The sequence below is a fragment of the Ictidomys tridecemlineatus genome, assembly GCF_052094955.1.
Source record: "Ictidomys tridecemlineatus isolate mIctTri1 chromosome 1 unlocalized genomic scaffold, mIctTri1.hap1 SUPER_1_unloc_9, whole genome shotgun sequence".
In the NCBI taxonomy this organism is placed as follows: domain Eukaryota; kingdom Metazoa; phylum Chordata; class Mammalia; order Rodentia; family Sciuridae; genus Ictidomys; species Ictidomys tridecemlineatus.
The window spans coordinates 559,490-578,863 of record NW_027520950.1 but is presented as its reverse complement, the minus strand read 5'-3'; the positions used below and the strand labels follow the sequence as shown (position 1 = coordinate 578,863).

The 19,374-nt window shown below is 40.5% G+C and overlaps 1 long non-coding RNA gene across 16 annotated transcripts in view; it reads left to right on the top strand.

The window, feature by feature from the left end:
- The window catches only part of LOC120885470 (uncharacterized), a 29,413-nt gene extending 10,948 nt beyond the window's left edge, over positions 1–18,465 (top strand). For 5 of the 16 annotated variants that reach the window (XR_013432284.1, XR_013432282.1, XR_013432281.1 and 2 more), the window contains 6 exons: positions 5,458–5,719; positions 6,740–7,196; positions 8,533–8,691; positions 8,851–9,129; positions 9,671–9,796; positions 13,943–14,436. This is a non-coding gene — a long non-coding RNA (uncharacterized LOC120885470). The other 11 variants (XR_013432276.1, XR_013432283.1, XR_013432278.1 and 8 more) reach the window with 11 other exon arrangements.
- Positions 18,466–19,374: the final 909 nt, after the last annotated feature.

Below are 19,374 nucleotides of genomic sequence, written 5' to 3'. Positions count from 1 at the left end.
TGCTAAAAATGCACCCACGGCTGTGTGGGTGGGGGGCAAAGAGGGTCTGGAAGAGGGAATTGAAAGGGAATTGGTGTTGGGTGGCCTGGCCCAACGAGCTGCAACCAGATGGACCCTCTTTCCTGTGTCCGACCCCTTTGTGGGTCTCTTGGTGATCTGTCTTGCTTTGGAGTTTGAACTTGACCTGTGGACATTGACCACATGATATTGATATGGGAGTTATAAGAATTTTCATCACTTGTGTGTTTTCAAAAATGATAGAAATAATGGACCCATGTGAGGACTGTAATGGAAATTCAGTAGAGGTCATTTGTAATGTCTGGCACATGGTTAAGTACCAGTAACATTTGCGAAATGAAGTAAAATAGTTGTATTCCATATAGTTATAGTGCTTAGGAACTTTGTTTTTTATGCTTAAGTGTTAGTAATAGTTGAGTGTTATCTTCTATAAGATGGAAGGGAATGATCAACTTTAATTTCCACTGAGTATTAACTCAAATGGTTGAATATAGGTTTTCCAAGGAAAATGAAGATAAGATGTACTTAAGTATACATTTGTTATTGGTTCATGTTTTTAGGCTCTTGGTGGACATTTTCTTACCAGGAGGAACATTTATATTTTCAGTATAAAGATTTCATAGAAAAATAAGCAGAGTGCCTTTATTTTAAAATTAATGGTAATTTCAGTCATGTATTTAAAAAATAAAATACTTTTGTATTGGTACTTGTCATCAAGTTCCTATAGGTTGACGCCTCCAGGATATTAATTGTGAGGAACAGAGTCTCAGGCAAGTGGTACATTTCTGGTGTTGTAACTAATAATTTTATTAAATCAATATTTGTGGTTATATGATTGAGGTTTTATATATTTGATAAATATTTTTAAGAATAACTTCAGGGCTGAGGTTGTGGCTCAGCGGCAGAGTGCTTGCCTAGCATGTGTGAGGCACTGGGTTTGATTCTCAGCACCACATATCAATAATTAAAATAAAGGTCCATTGACAAGTAAAAAAAATTTCTAAAAAAGATGTAAAGATGCTATGTCAGTTTTTCATGGCTGTGATCAAAATAACCTAAACAAGAACAACTTAGAGAAAGAACAGTTTATTTTGGTTCATGGTTTCAGTGGACGCAGTCAAGGTCAATTAGCACCATTGATCTGGCACCCAAATGAGGCAGAATATCATGGCAGAGAGTATGGTAGAGAAAGCTGCTCAGCTCTTGGCAGTGGGGAACCAGGGTAGAAGAGGAAGGGGCCAAAGACAAATACTGTCCTCAAGGCCAAACCCATAATGACTTACTTCCTCCATTTATGCACCATATGCCTATACTTTTCACCACCTCCCTGTGGTCTCTTCAAATTATTAAGCCAACTAATAGATTAACCCACTGGTAACGTCAGAACTCTCATGAACATTCACCTCTGGAACATGGTGGCATTGCCTTAACCATGGGCTTTCCAGATTAAAAACAGTAACAGATTTTATTATTGGTTCTATTTTAGCATAATGTAGTTGTTATAACTGATTTCATGATGTAATTTGTTTTATGACTTTGTATTGTCCAAGTGTCTAGAGTATCAGAAAAAACTCAGACTCAATAAAGAGCAGACATGAGGGAGGTTGGTTATTAGGGGCAGGGTTATAGCAGGGGAATTGATCCTATGAAGTCAACGCAGGATTGACATTTTCACCATAGAGCAATACACATCTGAGATGAGAAAGAACAAATTTACTTGAATTTGTTCTGGTTTGGTGGCCCCATATTGTTGGTGGAATTAGAAGACTAAGGCTCTAGGACTTGTTTTGTTCTTGTGATTAAAAACCAGGGCCTGGTACAAGCTAGGGAAGCAATCACTGATTGACACTCCTAGCTTTAGGCAGCAGGCTGTAAAATTTTAGGCAGCTTTTCTACCTTAGCCTCTCTTTGGAGCACAATAGACAATTTTAATTGTAAGGCATATAAGTAAGAGTAATTTATATAAAGGAACAAAATGATGCTTGTTCACAGGCATCCACTTAAGGTATTGCTCTATGATGTAATGTTTTCTGACAAATGCATCCTGAGGTAATTTTGTCCATATGCAAACATCAGAGTATGTACCCACATAAAGTAAGATGGCTACATCACTAAGCGATCTAGTCTGATGGGACCAACTTATAAACTGATCTTCATTGACTGAAATGTCATTTGTGACTGTAACTGGGACCACAGAGGTAAACCTTTTGTCAACAGTTCAGTATTTTTTATGGGTTTGCATGATTCTCACACAAACAAACTGAGGTTTGAGCAGAAGACTTGCTCCTGGACGTCTCCTATATCAGACTTCCAGGAAGGGCCAGTTTGACCCATTCCTAGCCAGTACTTGATGTGTGAGAATCATGTCACTGAAATGACTAGGAAGAAGCCCTTTCCATTTTGAGGGGCTATACTGGTGGCCAAGCCGGATGTCCCTGCTTCAGATGGTAAGTCTCCTTCCTTCATATAGTGGTGGGGTGGGGTGGGGGTAGGGGGTTGCCTAGAACTTTTCGTTTCCTGAGATTGGATTGTCATGGGACTGCTGGGCTCCTGTCACACCTGGGGCTGAACACTGGACACAGCAGCAGAGCTGGAAACATCACAGGCAATCAGGCCTCTCAGCTCTACCATGCAAGTGTGAGAAATAGGGTTATGAGGAAAGGCCATAGGTGCACAGTAGGTATGTTTGCAGGAAATAAGATCCAGCTGAACAGTGCCAGTGTGGGCACTGAATATGGGGATTTGGCTGGGCAATGCAAGTGTTGTGGCCTTTTTTGGGGGAAGCTGCAGATAGATACTCCATTCCCCCCCCCCATGCCCAGCATCTCTTCCTTTTGGTGTTACTGGCTCTTTACACTTGTTGCCTAGATGTCTTGCTTTGGACCCATTTAAATTCCTTTTTAATATTCCCTGCACCAGTCCTGTGCCATTATCCCATTCCCAGATGTTTATTGCCTGGTCGTAAAAACTTGGCCTCACAAAATTACGATGTCATTGTGTACAACTTCCATGGCCATAGATTCCCATCCTTGTCTAGGTTTCAAGACCCTTTCCTTAAATACATAGTCCTGGGACAGTGCCTGGGCCCCTTAGTAGGGATCATTAAGACATCCTTTTTCTCAGACCTGTGACCATGCTTCAGGACCCCAGACAGCCTGAGGTGGACCTGGGCCTTGAGCCTTCCTCCCCCCTGTGCCACCTGCTCCACTGTCTCCACTCCCTTCCTCCTATCCCCTGGGACTGATGGGGGGCATGGTAACTGGCTTTCCAGACCTGGGCCTGGCTCCTTGCTATAGTCCCAGACCACTAATCTCCAGGACCCTGGCCCTGTCCCCATCTCTGGATCTCAGGCCCTTTGCTGGTGCCTGCACTTGAACCTCCCCTCTTTTGCCCTGGTGCTGTGGGATTTCTGCACTGCCTGGATCCTCCAGTCAACCTGATTCTCCCCGGCCTGGGCTCCTCCATGAGTCCCAGGTCCCTACCCACTCAGACACCAAGGTTCATGCTGGCGCTGGCAGCCTTTCCACACCCAGGGCCCTCCTTTGGCCCTGCTTGGCTCCAGGTCCCTGTCTGGAGGATCTACTCCCCTGGATTGCAGAGGAGTGCAATGGGCTGGCCTCTGAGCCCTCGAGGCTCCCTAGGGGAAACAAAGCCCTGCCCCTCGCCTGGGCCCCCTTGGCTGCCCACAGCCTGACACCTGGCAGTGGACTTGGGTGCTGCGCTGACCTTGGCCTGCGCGATCCCCTCCCTTCCCTCCCCTGCCCTCTTCCCTTGGGGGCTTCCCCTAACCCAAGCCAGCCCTCCCTAACCATGGAGCTTTAAGCTCCAGTCCTGGGGCCTGGCTCCTGTGCCAGGCCCCTGTGCGCGTGTTCGTCGTCGTGTCTCGTGGCGTGCTGTGGGGTCGGGTGGTGCTGTGGGGTCGGGTGGCGTCGCTCTGAGTCGTCGGGTCAAACCAGGGGCCCCTTGCTTGGGCCCCCTACCGCACGCACTCTTCTCGGTGCCCCTTGCGCCCCCCCACCCCACCCCACTCTTTCCTCCTTCTCCAGTGTTTGCCAGTGTTTCTGATTTGCAAAGGAAGGGAGCATCCAGGAGGGAATGGACATGGGGTTGGGAGTGTTGTGTGGCTCAAATGGAGGCAAATGTAACTGGGGCTTTCCCTCAGTGTCATTCATCTACAGATCACCTTTTATACCTCTTAGGGCAGCTGGGAGAAATTTTCAGAGAAGGAACCTTAGGATTTTCCCCTGACTGTAGCTCAGGCCAGAAATTCCTCATGTTGTTCCATACTCCTTCATCCACTTCCACACATCCAAGGAAGATCGGGACTAGGGACACTGTATACTCAAGCCAATTGCTCTCTGAGCCTGGACAGAAGAGTAGGAAGAGACAGACCCCAACATACCTGCTCTGTGTTTAACAGGTGATTAACAGCTGCCTAGGCCAGAAACCTTTCACCCTAGTCTTGAAGAGTGGTGGCTGCACTAACTGCATTTAAATAGCCGACAGGTACCCATCATCCTCCAAAATAAGAGAAAGAAAGATGTACCTCAAACTGATGTGGGATGTATGGAGAGGAGCTTACCTCAGTATAGAGGTAAGCTCCTCAAAATATGAACCTCCAAATATGATATCGCTGGTTATTGGTGAAGACTGCTGCTTCTGCACATGTTGAAGTTTGAACATTAGAGAAGCAGGCCAAGGCAAGCAAATGAAGCAGGGTTTATTTAAAAGACTACTCTTGCGAGGGAGAAAGGGGGTATAGTTGCTATCCTGGTATCCCAAGAAGCCAGGTGTTCTGCCCTTTTTATATGTCCTAGGCTTCCTTTGATGTTCTCCTTCCCTTCTTATTTTTCTCCTTCCTGTGGTCATGACTAGGCCCAGGAATGCTTGGTGGGATGGCCAAAAGGTGAGAAATAGGTAGGCTGAAGGCAGAAGGGCAGGATGGAGTAGAGGAAAAACACCCTAATAACTTTATAGCTCCTTGTAGGGCAGAGATTTTCCTGAGACTGGTTACTTTGACAACAGGTTGAAGCAGGGGCAGGTTCCTGATAAGATCCCTCAGGGAAAGTCTCCCACTTTCCAGACTCACTCAAAATTGGCCTCCTAGATGTGACCTGACTTTATTTACTTATCTATACTGATGCCTGTCTAATTCTGGTTTCCACACCCTTAGAAAATTGTTCTTTAACTCCCAGAGTGCTCCCCAAACTCTAATACCAAAAGGAATCACCTGCTCATACTTTAACAGGAGATTCTGATTCAGTAGGTCTGTGGGGAGCCTGAGAGTGCAGTTCCAGCCTGCTCTCAGGTGAAGGCCTCCCAGCAGGGAACAGCTCACAGCCATCAGTAGACTACAATCCACAGCCAATGGGACCCAGGCCCACAGGGCAGAAAGTGGGAAGGCTAAGACAGCCTTATCTGTTTTTCATTCACAAACAGGACCCTGTTGCTGGCTGCTGCAGCACACCTACCACCACTGAAAAGAACAGAAGTGAAGATATTTGCTTGGTGAGGTGTGAATAGGCGTGGTTGGAATGAGCCATTAGGCAGGCAAGACAACACAACCTCTGCCTCTTGATTCTGCTTTGGATCAGTGAGACACACTGGTCTTCAGCGCCCTGATGCTCCAACATCCACCCTTTCAAATGTTAGGATATACTCTGGGGTATTGATGTTGCTGCGAAAGAAAGTTTTATTTTAGGTAGTTAAATTTTTTTTACATCTCAGTAACATTGTTTTCATTTCAGTGGCCTTTAGTGATTAATAAGTACACTCTATGATTTGTCAGGATCTCTTAAGCAATGAGTTAAGATATTTTTTCTATTTTCTAAAAACTTTTTCATAAATCTAGAACATTAATAAACAATGGGAGATCAAGAGTCTGTCTTCTTATATCTAATGACAGTAAAAGAAGTGTGCAGATCATTTATCTAAACACTTCTAATTGTTAATCAAATTTAAGTTCCTTCATTTTTAAAAAAATTTTTAGTTGCAGATGGACACAATAGTTTTATTTTATTCATTTATTTTTTCTGTGGTGCTGAGAATCCAACCCAGTGCCTCACATGGTAGGCAAGCCCCCTACCGCTGAACTACAACCCCTGCCAGTTAATTCATTCTTGAGAGGAGACCATCTTTTTCATATTTTACCCTTTGCCTTTCATATTTCCCTCTAGTTTTCTCACTCTGAATAAAACAAGATAAAAGAGAAAATGTCAATTTTTCATAAGAAATGATATGCTTTCTATGATAGATGTAATGATAACTCACTTATAAAATTCTGAATGATAGGAGTAGCATAGTAGCCAGGGCCCAAGTCAGAAGCTGGTGCTGGTAAGAGGTTAAGTTTGAAAATGTCAAGACAATAGTTGGGGCTTAACCTAAAGGCAAATGTCAAAAGAAGGGGCTTTTGTTTTGCCATTCACTGAGGGTTTTGCTCTTCTGCTTTACAACTAACTGATTAAATTCATGAAATAAATACTTACTTTTTTTCTCTTATTTAAAGAGGGGATAAAATGTCATTTAGAAAAATTCCCTGGGCTGAAGCTATACCTCAGTGGTAAAGTGCTTGCTTCACACGTGTGATGCACTGCGTTTAATCCTCTGTACCACATAAAAATACATAGATACTGTGTGTGCATCTATAACTAAATAAATATTTTTAGAAAATCCCCCACAATTACTATAATCCATTAATACAAATCTCATTATGTTATTATAGACCAAAAGAGGCTGATTTAATCTGAAAATCTTCCTAAAGGTCTAGAATACGAAGGGCACAGATGGAAAATGTGCATGCACCAAGACACTAGTATAGCTGGATATTCCAGGTTCAGTTTGGGCACCACTCCACCTTGTACCTTCCAACCCAAACAAGGAAGGTGTGAATCTCCAGGGCTCCTGTGTGGGGCTGGTGGCCCGGGGAAGCGGATCTGAAATAGAAATGGGTTTCAGAGACCAAAAAAGCTGTGGGAATGCCCCTGGGAGACATATGTGGTGTCCAACAGGCTCATCTTCCCTTCTGTACTTTTGCATGCACTGATCTTATGGGACTAGGACCTCATCTGCAGTAGCTTGGGGATGCCAAGACCTGATAGGTGCTTATACAGAAGCCTCCAATCCAATCCATAAAGGAAGTAATTTCTGTGACTTTAAGGATCCTGCTCAGCAACCCTCAGGTAAGTGGATTGGTTCTTGCTTGCTCAAGGCTTTCCCAAGGTGGGAAATTTCCCCCCATATTGTGGTCCCTTTCCAGGTAGAACTCAAGGACTACAGAATTCTGCACCTGCTCCCACAGGAGAGAAAAGAATTAGTTTTTTTCATGTTCCTTTTTTTGTATTGTTTAAAAATGTATCTATTGACATATTTACAGCAAATATTGAAGGGGTTCATGTTATATCTTCATTCATACCAAGGGCATTGGTCACTTCCACCAACTTGTCTTCCATCTTCTCCTCAATTCTTCCTAGACCCTAATAATCCTTACTCTACATTCAAGTAAACTTTTTGTTTATAAAATTCTACATTAGAGAGAGAACATGCCATACATGTAGCTCTTTTCATAACAACTTGCTGAAATATGTGTGATTGAATAATATGCTTGATTGAATAATAATGCAGAGTTGATGACATTGAAGGGATAATTAAACAGGGGGGCTGGTGTTTCTATAAGATGTAAATATATGTGTGCTTCTTGCAACAGTGGGCCATACCTGTAATCACCCCTATTAAGGAGCCTGAGGTGGGAGGACTTCAAGATTTAGAAAGCCTGGGATATTTAGGAAGGCTCTGTGGCTGAAAGAAAATACCAATAAAGGGGCTCTGGTAGTAAAACGTGAAAAATTATTTTACATTAGGGAGATGTTTTAAAGGGCCACAGTTTTGTTCATTGGGTTTATGCTTCTAAGATAATAAGCAGTATGATCATGTAAGAATGATCAAACCTTTACAAAGGTTATTTGTTGTACTATGTTTCAGGAACTGTTGTTACTTTGCTCATATTTCCTTTTTTCTTCTTCAGTACTGGGAATTGAAGCAAGGTCCCTTGAACAAAGCTACATTTCCAGACTTTTTATAATTTTGAGAGAGAGTCTCCTTTAGTCCCTCACCTGACTTCAGACTTTCATTCCTTCTACCTCAGCTTCCTAGTTGCTGTGATGACAAGTGTGTGACACAACTATGCTGGACTGACCTATGGTTTTTAGAATCCTAAGACATAAGTTTCAAAATTAAGAATTTTGTTCTCACTTCACAGATTGAATAATGTCCACCAGCTGTGACTTAAAAATTTTAAATTTATAATTACATTTTTTTCTATTAAATGTTGAGATAAGAATTTAAGTCTGAACCATATTTTTTTTGATATTTTAAGAGTATAGCTTTCCATTCCCCCACCCCACCTCTCTATTCCCCTTAGTCCTTATAATTTAGGAATTCATCAGTAGAGAAAAAAAACAGGTAGCTGAGAATTTCAATCAAGAGTGGAGAATTGATTTCCATCTTTTCTCCTAACAGGACTCTCTACAGAGGACTTGGTTGCAGCATTGCCTTTGGTGTGATTTTGGATAATGAATTAAGCCTTTGTAGAAGCAAAGGTACATGCCCTGAATAAGCGCTGTGATCATGGGATTTCACATACACAAAGGAAACAGAGAATCTGGTGTTTCATAATGAGTAAGCCTTTGCGAAATATTTTAACCTTAATCTACTTAATCTAATTAATTAATTACTTAATCTAATGAATTACTCATACCAATTAGATTTATTATAATTGCATCCAAGATGATTTCTCTTCTTTTTTTCTTTTTTTTTTTTTTAAATTTTTCTTCCTAGATATACAGGACAGTAAAGATGATTGCTTTTTTACTGAAGTTCATTGGACCCAACCTTGTGAAGCAATTTACTGCCAAGAATACTATCATCATCTAACATAATGAACTCTACCTTGAAATTGTTCATTCCAGTGGGCCATCAATAAAAAACAAATGCTGAGCAGCCACTCAATTTTTTCCCTCGTCTTTTAGCCCTGCCACTGCTTCTTCTGATCTAGAGGCCAAAGTCATGGACCAATCACTCCTGTGTCAAGCAGGCTCTGGAATCTACAGAATGACAGTAAGATCCCAGTTCCCTTTGTCACTGAGCTTAGAAGATTCTGGGAAGTGGTTCCCCTTTCTGTCCTCAGCTGGGAGAACCCAGGTGGGAAAGCCTAAAATATAGGCCATGGGGGCTGCTATATTTGGTCTCCTTCCACCCAGACACTTGCCTAGCACCCATACACCATAGAACTATCCCTAGTTCTACCTGCCTGCCTTTCCAGAACCCTATGCCTATGACATCAAAGCACTCAAATTCATCCTCAGGAGAGTGCCATGCTGCAAAGCAACCAGACAGTCGCCTGACCTGGCAGCTTCTTTTGGTGAAATCCCTATAGTCCTAGAGACAGGCTCCCCAGAGACATGCAGACTTTTAACCCTGATCCATGACCACTGAATTCTAGGAGTACTGAGTGTTCAGATTAGTAGATTTTGTTTTTACTTCTGTTCCAGAAAAATGTAAGATGTATCACTTACCAAAGTCTCCTTGTTTACTTTCTAATAGGCAATTGATGTTGTTGTACAGGCTCTCATGAATATTTGGTTCTCTTGATCAACAGGAGACAGAATGAAGAGAGGAGAGGATGGAGGAGTGCTGAAAGCCATAGGAGACAGAGCTCTGATTCTGAGCTGTGCTGTGGACTGGACATCAGAGCCTTAGAGATGGTCTCCTTTGGTGGACAGAGGTATGGAAGGTATCCAGAGAGGGCGATGCAAAGAAGCCCCAAATTTTAGCCTTAAACAAATATATCCAAGTATAGGAAAGAAAGTATGGGATGGTAGGAGCTCCTTAGGTGGGAAATGTGTCTCTTTGCACAATATCTGTATCCTGCATCTACCTAAGGAAGGGCCTGGAGTCTTCAGTGTCTAAGATAGCCACAAGGCTGTCCCTGACCAGCACAGCTTCTCTCAGACACTAGCATCTCTGAGTGGTGTCACTGAGATCCAGTTTAATACCAACCAGGGAGAGAAGGTCCTGGAAGGCAGAATGTCTGCCTCTGGTCCCTGGATCCCTGTGGTAATGAGTTAACCTATATAGAAAATGTACAAATGTCTCTATTTAAACAATGTATTTCTTGATGGAAAGGCTTACACAAAAGAAAACCTATAAAGTATCTAGATGAAATTTTGAAAGACATGTTTTCTTTTACCTGTATATTTGCTCAAAGAAAAAATTATATAAAACTAACCTTATAAAAACATCCTAAAATCAAAAATACTTTAAATATTCTTTTTATGGAGAATAAGTATTTTTAAGTATTTTTTCTCAGTTGTAGATGGACACAATACCTTTCTTTATTTCTCTTTATGTGGTGCTAAGAATCAAACCCAGGGCCCCACACATGTTAGGTGAGCACTGTATCTCTGAGTCACAACCCCAGCCCAACAGGAAATGTATTATTTTATGCATCCATTCTTCTGGGGTTGTCAAAAATGAAAGAGATTATTATAAGCTCAAGGCACAAAGTCTAATATAATAGCATGATTGTATTCCTTCAGTCTTTAGGAACCCACACTGAACACACACAGTTTATGCACAAGGGATAAAGAAAATTAGCAATCCGATCAAAAAGCAAAAGCAGATTTCAGACTGAATATTAGAAAATGTCTCTCAAAAATCGCACAGCAACTGGCCCATAGAGAGAGTTTCAGAAGTTAGAAAAGACTGGACAGGTAGCCATCAGCACCAGAGCAAACCTCTACAGAGCCACAAAGCCCCTGGAAAATGTCAGAATACAAGGTCATTTAAAGTGTTTTGGGGGAATATGTGCATGCATTAATGCACATCACTATTGGAAAATAAATGCTGCACCCTAAGAAACAATCTGTCAATTATCGGTAAAATTAAGGTCATACACTTTTTATGAAACAGTTTTATTAATCGTTACCTGTTCTAGAGAAATTCTCCCACAGGTTCATAGAGACAATTATGTGTGGTTATATGGACAGCAGCAATATGAATGTCCACGGCAGAACAATGGAGAGTTGGGGTGTGCTAAGGCACATCAGAGGCTACTATGTCAGAATTTGAAGCAGCAGATGAAATGTACATAAAAAGATCTTTTTTAAATTTTTTAAATTTTTTTATTTTTTTTATTGGTTGTTCACAACATTACAAAGCTGTTGACATATCATATTTCATACATTAGATTGAAGTGGGTTATGAACTCCCAATTTTACCCCAAATGCAGATTGCAGAATCACGTCGGTTATACATCCACAATTTTACATAATGCCCAATTAGTAATTGTTGTATTCTGCTACCTTTCCTATCCCCTACTATCCCCCCTCCCCTCCCCTCCCCTCCCTTCTTCTCTCTCTACCCCATCTACTGTAATTCATTACTCTCCTTGTTTATTTTCCCATTCCCCTCACAACCTCTTATATGTAATTTTGTATAGCAATGAGGGTCTCCCTTCATTTCCATGCAATTTCCCTTTTCTCTCCCTTTCCCTCCCATCTCATGACTCTGTTAAATGTTAGTCTTTTCTTCCTGCTCTTCCTCCTTGCTTTGTTCATAGTTGCTCTCATTATATCAAAGAAGACATTTGGTATTTGTCTTTTAGGGATTGACTAGCTTCACTAAGCATAATCTGCTCTAGTGCCATCCATTTCCCTGCAAATTCTATGATTTTGTCATTTTTTATTGCTGCATAGTACTCCATTGTGTATAGATGCCACATTTTTTTTATCCATTCATCTATTGAAGGGCATCTGGGTTGGTTCCACAGTCTAGCTATTGTGAATTGTGCTGCTATGAACATCGATATGGCAGCATCCCTGTAGCATGCTCTTTTAAGGTCTTCAGGGAATAGTCCGAGAAGGGCAATAGCAGGGTCAAGTGGTGGTTCCATTCCCAGCTTTCCCAGGAATCTCCAAACTGCTTTCCAAATTGGCCGTACCAATTTGCAGTCCCACCAGCAATGTACAAGAGTACCCTTTTCTCCACATCCTCGCCAGCACTTGTTGTTGTTTGACTTCATAGTGGCTGCCAATCTTACTGGAGTGAGATGGTATCTTAGGGTGGTTTTGATTTGCATTTCTCTGACTGCTAGAGATGGTGAGCATTTTTTCATGTACTTGTTGATTGATTGTATATCCTCCTCTGAGAAGTGTCTGTTCAGATCCTTGGCCCATTTGTTGATTGGGTTATTTGTTATCTTATTGTCTAATTTTTTGAGTTCTTTGTATACTCTGGATATTAGGGCTCTATCTGAAGTGTGAGGAGTAAAAATTTGTTCCCAGGATGTAGGCTCCCTATTTACCTCTCTTATTGTTTCTCTTGCTGAGAAAAAACTTTGTAGTTTAAGTAAGTCCCATTTGTTGATTCTTGTTATTAACTCTTGTGCTATGGGTGTCCTATTAAGGAATTTGGAGCCTGACCCCACAATATGTAGATCGAAAAAGATCTTAATACGTTTCAGATGGGGACTTTGAGTGCAGACTAGTGGTAGAGTGGTTGCCAGCATGCATGAAGTCCTAGCGTCAATACCCAATGATACTTAAAAAAATAGTCGAAAGAAAGTAAAAAAAAAAGGAAATGTTAAAATTTCTTCTAAATACAATTGGGTATGTCCCCTGAAACTTTTTACATCAATTAAAAATATAATCTCCTGAAGAATGAATCAATCCTCTTCCTTTAACTTGTTAGAGGTTATGGTGAAAATGGTTCACTATTGTGTTGATACAAAAAGCTCCACAAAATCTTGCAAATCAAGAGGTTCAAATATTTGTGTTCACTTTTGAAACACAGCGAAACTGTCAAGGCCATCAAGGGTATGCATATCCATGGTCTTAAGAGTATGATCCAGCACCACTGAGTCTGGTCTCTGAAACCAGCCAGTCCATATGCAGAGAACTAGCTAGGTGTAGTGACCCTTGCAGGCAATCCCAAGGAAGCAAGAGACTGAGGGAAGAAATACAGATGTTTGAGGCCATCCTAGGCAAGATAGCCAGATCTTATCTCAAACACAAGATAAAATGGGCTGAGAGGAAAATCTGTGGTAAAGCCTAATATTCAATCACAAGAATCATCGAAAAACAAACAAAAATTAAGTGCAGAATTAGACCAGTGATTTTGATTTTTTTTTTTTTGTATTTGATTTAGAGACAGAGTCTCACTGAGTTGCTTTGCACCTTGCCCTTGCTAAGGCTGGCTTTGAATTCAACGTTCTCCTTCCTTGACCTCCCAAGCTGCTGGGATTACAGAGGTGCACCACCATGGCTGGTTAATTTGTCTATGTTTATTTGAAATAGAGAAAGAATTTTTGGAGTGAATTGAAACTTGAAAGAACTAGAGGCTCGCTTCTATCTTACCTTATCCACGCATCCTTTCCCTAATTCAATCAAAACCAAGGAATTTCCAAAATGCCTTCAGGATTGGTCCACTTGCACCTTAATCCTATGAGGGTCTTCAATCAATGTATGATGCAAATGAATGTCCCTCCCACATGATTGGGTGTTTCTTCTGAGGTCAACTACTGGACAGAACACTATGAAAAGCTTCAGTCCATACCAGACTGAATGAGTTGGTCCTTTTCCTAGGCCAGGTACACACACACCTTGGCATGGTAGGGAAGCTGAAGCTATGGCAGTCTGCCAGTCAACCTGGAGATCACTGACTCTTAGGAGATCTTGTCCACAGCCCCGCATTCCCCTAGGCCTGAACCCAGATAATTTTCCTTCACTGAGCTGCCACTCCTGCCAGTGCCTCCAGAGCTGCACAGATGTGAATTTTCCAGAAAGCAAACTGCCTCACTGGGCTTACAAAGAGCAGGGAGCTGTCTTTGGGGAACTGAGGTCGTGCACTAACAGTATGTGTTGTTACCCAGGAGCAGGGAGTTGAGATGGACCAGCACCGAGTTCAAGACCATCCAGCAGCCAATGACTAAAACCTCTCAGGAGCTCTAGTCACCTCAAATATCTGCAAACACTATGGTTAGTGGGAACAATGGGTCCTGAACTTCCCAGGAGGTGCCAGTGCCTGGACAATTGGACAAACCCACACTCAGGCCTTCTCTTGGAGCCCAGGATGTCCCCAGAAGCTGCTGAAAACTGAGGCTCACATCCCAGAGGAACCCAGAAAGGAAAGGAATCTCATCTTGAGGATGCCTTGCAGTACAATGCCCTTCAGCTGAAGCCCTAGAAGGAACCTGAAATACACCACTGGGGACCCTCATACTGCCCCTGTGGACTCATGCACTGGGAATATGCCCTGAATGCCTAGGCACTTTGAAGTCTTGGCTGTGGTGATCATCCCTCATTTTGTTCTTTCTCTCTGAAATGATTTAAAGGTTCTTGAATAAAAAGAAAATTCTTTGTGTAATTAATTTGTTCAAGAACTCTTCTTTTAGATGAACTGAGAATTCTTCTAGTTTCTAATGTGATTGAATTTTTCATGATGAGCCATTCCTGTATTCACTGCTTGTCTATTGATCTGGAGGGGGTGAGTAAAGGGTCAGGATGGGAAGCTGTATAGGTAGGTCTGGGGCAGGAAGGAGCCAATTACCCAGCTCAGATATGTGGCTGAACTCAATGCCATCTCTGGAGATATAAGGGTAGTGTGCTAACAGAATGTATAGTTGGGTGGCCACTTGATGGTGTCTCCTCAAAACTGAATGTGACCTTCCGGAAGAGGAGAGAGAATAAGCATCAATGAATATCTTTTAAATGGTCTACAGTTAATTTCTTATTAACTAAGAAGGACATCAAAATGAAATCTCTAGTCTTGGGACTTCTGAGTTGACAATCATGGGATCCAAGACATCAGCTCTAGGTCAGACATGTCCAGACAGTGACAGAATCCTGCCCTGGTTTGCTATGTCTAGGTTAAGAGACTTTACAGATTTTCTTTTGAGATCCACCAAAACTGAAGGCTTTTGGGTAGGGTCATATGCCTAATGTCAGTTGGCTCAGGTAGCTTTATCAAATTATCATCAGCAGGGTGCCATGTTGTTAACTAGTAGTCTAAGCTACACAGGAGGCTCAGGCAAGAGCATTGCTTGGGCCCAGGACTTTGAAGCCTCCCTGGAGAACAGAACAAGATCCTGTCTCAAAAAATAAAAAGATAAATTATACATTGAGCTCAGCTTGATGGGATGTAATGCCTTAATTAGCATGAACATGGATTTTTAAACTTTCCTGTTCCCTGAAACCCCGTAGGTTTTAGATTGAGGGTATTTGGATTTAGAGGGGCTTAGGTGCTAGGTCTTACTGAACAGTGAGATCAGACCTGTTTGCCTTGCTTTTCTCATCAGCTAAATTGAGTGTCAATTGTCTATGGCATGGAATGGGAGTAGAGGTCAAGGAGAAGTTGGAGTATTTTTGTGGTTCAGATATACAGACAGGATTCCAATAGGATCATCCTTTTTCCTAAAAAGCTAAAATCTAAATCAGCTTTTCTTCCTCTCCCTCTCATGGATTTTCTTGAACCTTGGGGACTAGCCTCCACAATAAACAAAGGAAGCAAGGTGCAGAGGCCAAGGCCTGTAATCCCAGGGATTTGGAGTCTGAAGCAGGAGGAAAATAAGTTCAAGGCCAGCGACAGCAAAATTAAAAGTCCTTTCTCTCTCTCTCTCTCTCTCTCTCTCTCTCTCTCTCTCTCTCTCTCTCTCTCTCTCTCACACACACACACACACACACACACACACACAATGGAGTTGTAGTTGTGTATAGAGATGTATGAAGCTCTTTGTTCACTCACCTGCACCACCAAGGGGGAAAAAAACACCTATAGTGTGTCATGACCACATATGTCACTGTGCAAAAAAGATTCCAGACCTTGTGAGATGATATATTTTAAAAATGTAATAGTACTAAAGGACATCTTCATTTTCGAGGACATTTCACTGCTTTACACACACATACACCATGCCTACCAAAATATTGAGCATTGTAATAATGTACTTTCCTTTGGTTTATTTACATAAAACAAAATTAAAAGTCTCTAAAAATCTTTATACAACTATGCTTTCAGTATTGAAAATGATGAGAAGAACTACGTAGCATAGCAAATTATAATTTTTTTGTTACACATGATAGTACAATGACTTTGACATATTGTACATTTGAATCTATGGTATATAATTTCTCATTTTCCGAGTATTCAGATTGCAGAATCCAAATTTTACTATGGGCAAAATAAAATAATAGATAACAAAAGAACAAAAAACCTGACATTTAAAAGTTTCCCCCCCCTCCTTGCAACTTGGGATTGAACTTGGGGAACTTTAACACCAAGCTACATCTCCTGCTGTTTTTATATTTGAAGAGAGAATCACACTATGTTGCTTGTGTGTTTATGATCCTTTTGCTTCAGCCTCCTGAGTAGCTGGAATTAAAGACATTTTAGAGGTTGATAATGGGCAACATTAATAATCAAACATCATTATTGATAATGGGCAACATCAATATTGCATAGAGGTAGTACACAACTACCTCTATGGCTGACTTTCTCAATCCCTAACTATTTCAAATTATTACATTTATATAAATGGTGTTTTTTTTTTAAATTTAGGGCGGGACACTCCTCAGATTATGTTCACATTCATTTTCTATATGGTATTATTTTTCTGAAATATAATCAATGCCTCATGATCTTGAATTAAAACTGATCCATGAAAAAATCTCTGTGGAATATATTTGAGAGAAAGAAGTTACAGTGTGGATTTTACTGTCACATTTTTTGTCCCAATGATCCAAGGAGAAGTAGTATTTATCATTAGGAGCTCTAAGAGCATCCATAAAACTTATAGACTCCTTCACAAATTTGCTTCTTAACAATTCATTTGGGCCAAGCAAACTCTGCTTTGTAGTGGGTTTATAACTTGGCCCTCTAGAGTCACAGCCTTAGCTGCTGCTAACATAAATCAGTAAGATTCCAGGCAGGGCTCACCCATCCACTGTGTAAAGTGACTAGGGCCTTAAAATACATTATGGTCCTACAGAATTGTTTTAATTTCTTTTGAAACTGAAAGAAAAAAAATAATTATCATGCATAATATAACACCTGTTATATTATATCAGCATATTTTATAAAACCATAGTGTTTGACAATAATTTTTAATTTAATGTATTGATTAAGTTTTTAGCTAAGGAATGAGTACCTTAAGGCAAAATAATGCCAAAGGATCAGGTGGGTTTCTGCTAGGGGCAGAGGGCCACAGTATGTGTTCTAATTCCCCAGGCTCAGGAAGGCTCAGTTTTTGACAAGTAGCACAGAGGGAGGCCAAGTGCTTTGGTCTTAGCTGGTGAATGCACCAGGAAGAGGAGTTATCTTCTGACTTGACCTCCACTTAACCCTTACTATGACACATTTACTTGTCTTAAGTAATTTTTGAATTATTTAAAAGTTTCTCATTGAATAATCTTTAGTAACTTTTATATCCATTCATAATTTAATAAAGTTCTTATATAATCATCTTTGATATCATTTGCATCCATTTTGCAAACTAAAATCTCATAATATTTTTGTAGTTTTTGTGACTCTTACTAAATACTTTGCTAAAATATTCATTACTTAAATTTCATTTCACTAGAATAATTTTCATTAGTACAGGAAAGAGAATTTAAGTGGAAGATATGAAATTAGAGAATGATTTTATCAAATATTTTTTATTAAAGGTCCTATACAAAATGTATAAAATTTTGTAGCATCATTATCTTTGTTTAGAGATATAAAATCTATGTGATTCCATACCAAAAGGGAGCCATGTTTTCAACACCATAAAAATTTAGATATATATAAAATTCCTTAATGCTCTCTACCTCTTAGAATTATAAGGGCATTTAATATGTCCTAGAACCTCTATGCTATATATTCCCTTTGAGATTTTAAGGGTTGCCTTATTACTAACTAAGTGTATCATTTTTATCTTGTACTATGAAAGAACACTATTTTTTCCTTAATAGAGTTTCTTTTTTTCTGTGAATAAATCTGTACAATAAATTCCTAAAATTGGAATTCCTATATCAAAACAGTATATTTAAAATTGTTAAAACACATGGATATGTTGCATACCAAATTTATTCAAACACCAATATTGAGGAACATCTTTCTGCCAACATTATTTAAAAATGTTTACTTAAAATGGTTTTCTTAGTTGCACAAGGACATAATATCTTTATTTTGTTTATTTTCAGAACCCTGTGCTTCACATGTGCAAGACAAGTGCTCTGACACTGAGCCACAACCTAGTCCTTTGCCAACATTTTAACAACATGGATTATAATGAACATTTTTTCTTTTTTTATATATAGCAGGAATCAAATCCTTGAACTCATTCATGCTAGGCAAGTGCTCCACCACTGACCTACATCCCTGGACCCTGTGATTAAAGTTTTTAACTCTTTCTAATATGCTATTTAAATGTGTGTTTCTTTTAATTTCCTGGTGTCTAACATTGCTGAGACTAGGCTCAACATTGCTACTGAAAAGCTAGTAATGTTATGTATTTGTCTGTGGGAATTTGAAGAGTTCCATAATTTTCATCACTTTTCTAATTGATTTGGAGTGACTGACATTGATAATATGTAATTATCAATAATTAGTACTTTCAAAAGCTTAAAGCATTCCATCTTATGTACTTTATTTCCTCTTTGCCTCATTCACATCCATTTTTTTCTCCCTAATACTCATCCCAATTTGCTCTCTTGCTGAATCTTCAATTATGATTTCAAACACTTCACCTCGAAACATCTCTTCATGGCTCCACTTCGCACCATAACAGCCAAGAACTCTGGATACCCAGTGTCATCTGAACTCTCCTTTCCAGATTCCAGGTTCACACTGCCCACAAGCATCATTTCTTTTTGCTCTAGGAGTAAAAGTCGTGTAGTTTTAAGGTAAGAACACATCAGCAGTCAGATTGGGTGAAACGTGGTGGGGGAGGACATCATTGAATAGAGCTGTAGAATTCCAGGAGAAGAGGTAGCAGGAGAAAAGATTCAGGAACAAAAACTCCCTAGAGGTCCAGGAAGAAGCCAGTGTCTGGAGCTGCATTGGCCATAGAAGTCACAGAGGTCATTCTGGAGCTTGGGATCTATCAAAGTTGTGTGCAGTATCTGAAAAATAGAGAAGTGAAAGAAGAAAGAGTGGGTGGAGGGAGGGGAAAGGAAAGAGAAGTTGGCAGAAAGGAAGCGCTTTGGTCTGAAACAAGAATACCAAACTAAGACTGCATGCAAAAAACTCAGGGTGAAATTTCACCCCAGGAGACCAATACCAAGAATAAACACAAACATAACTGTCAATCCAATGGATTAGCCT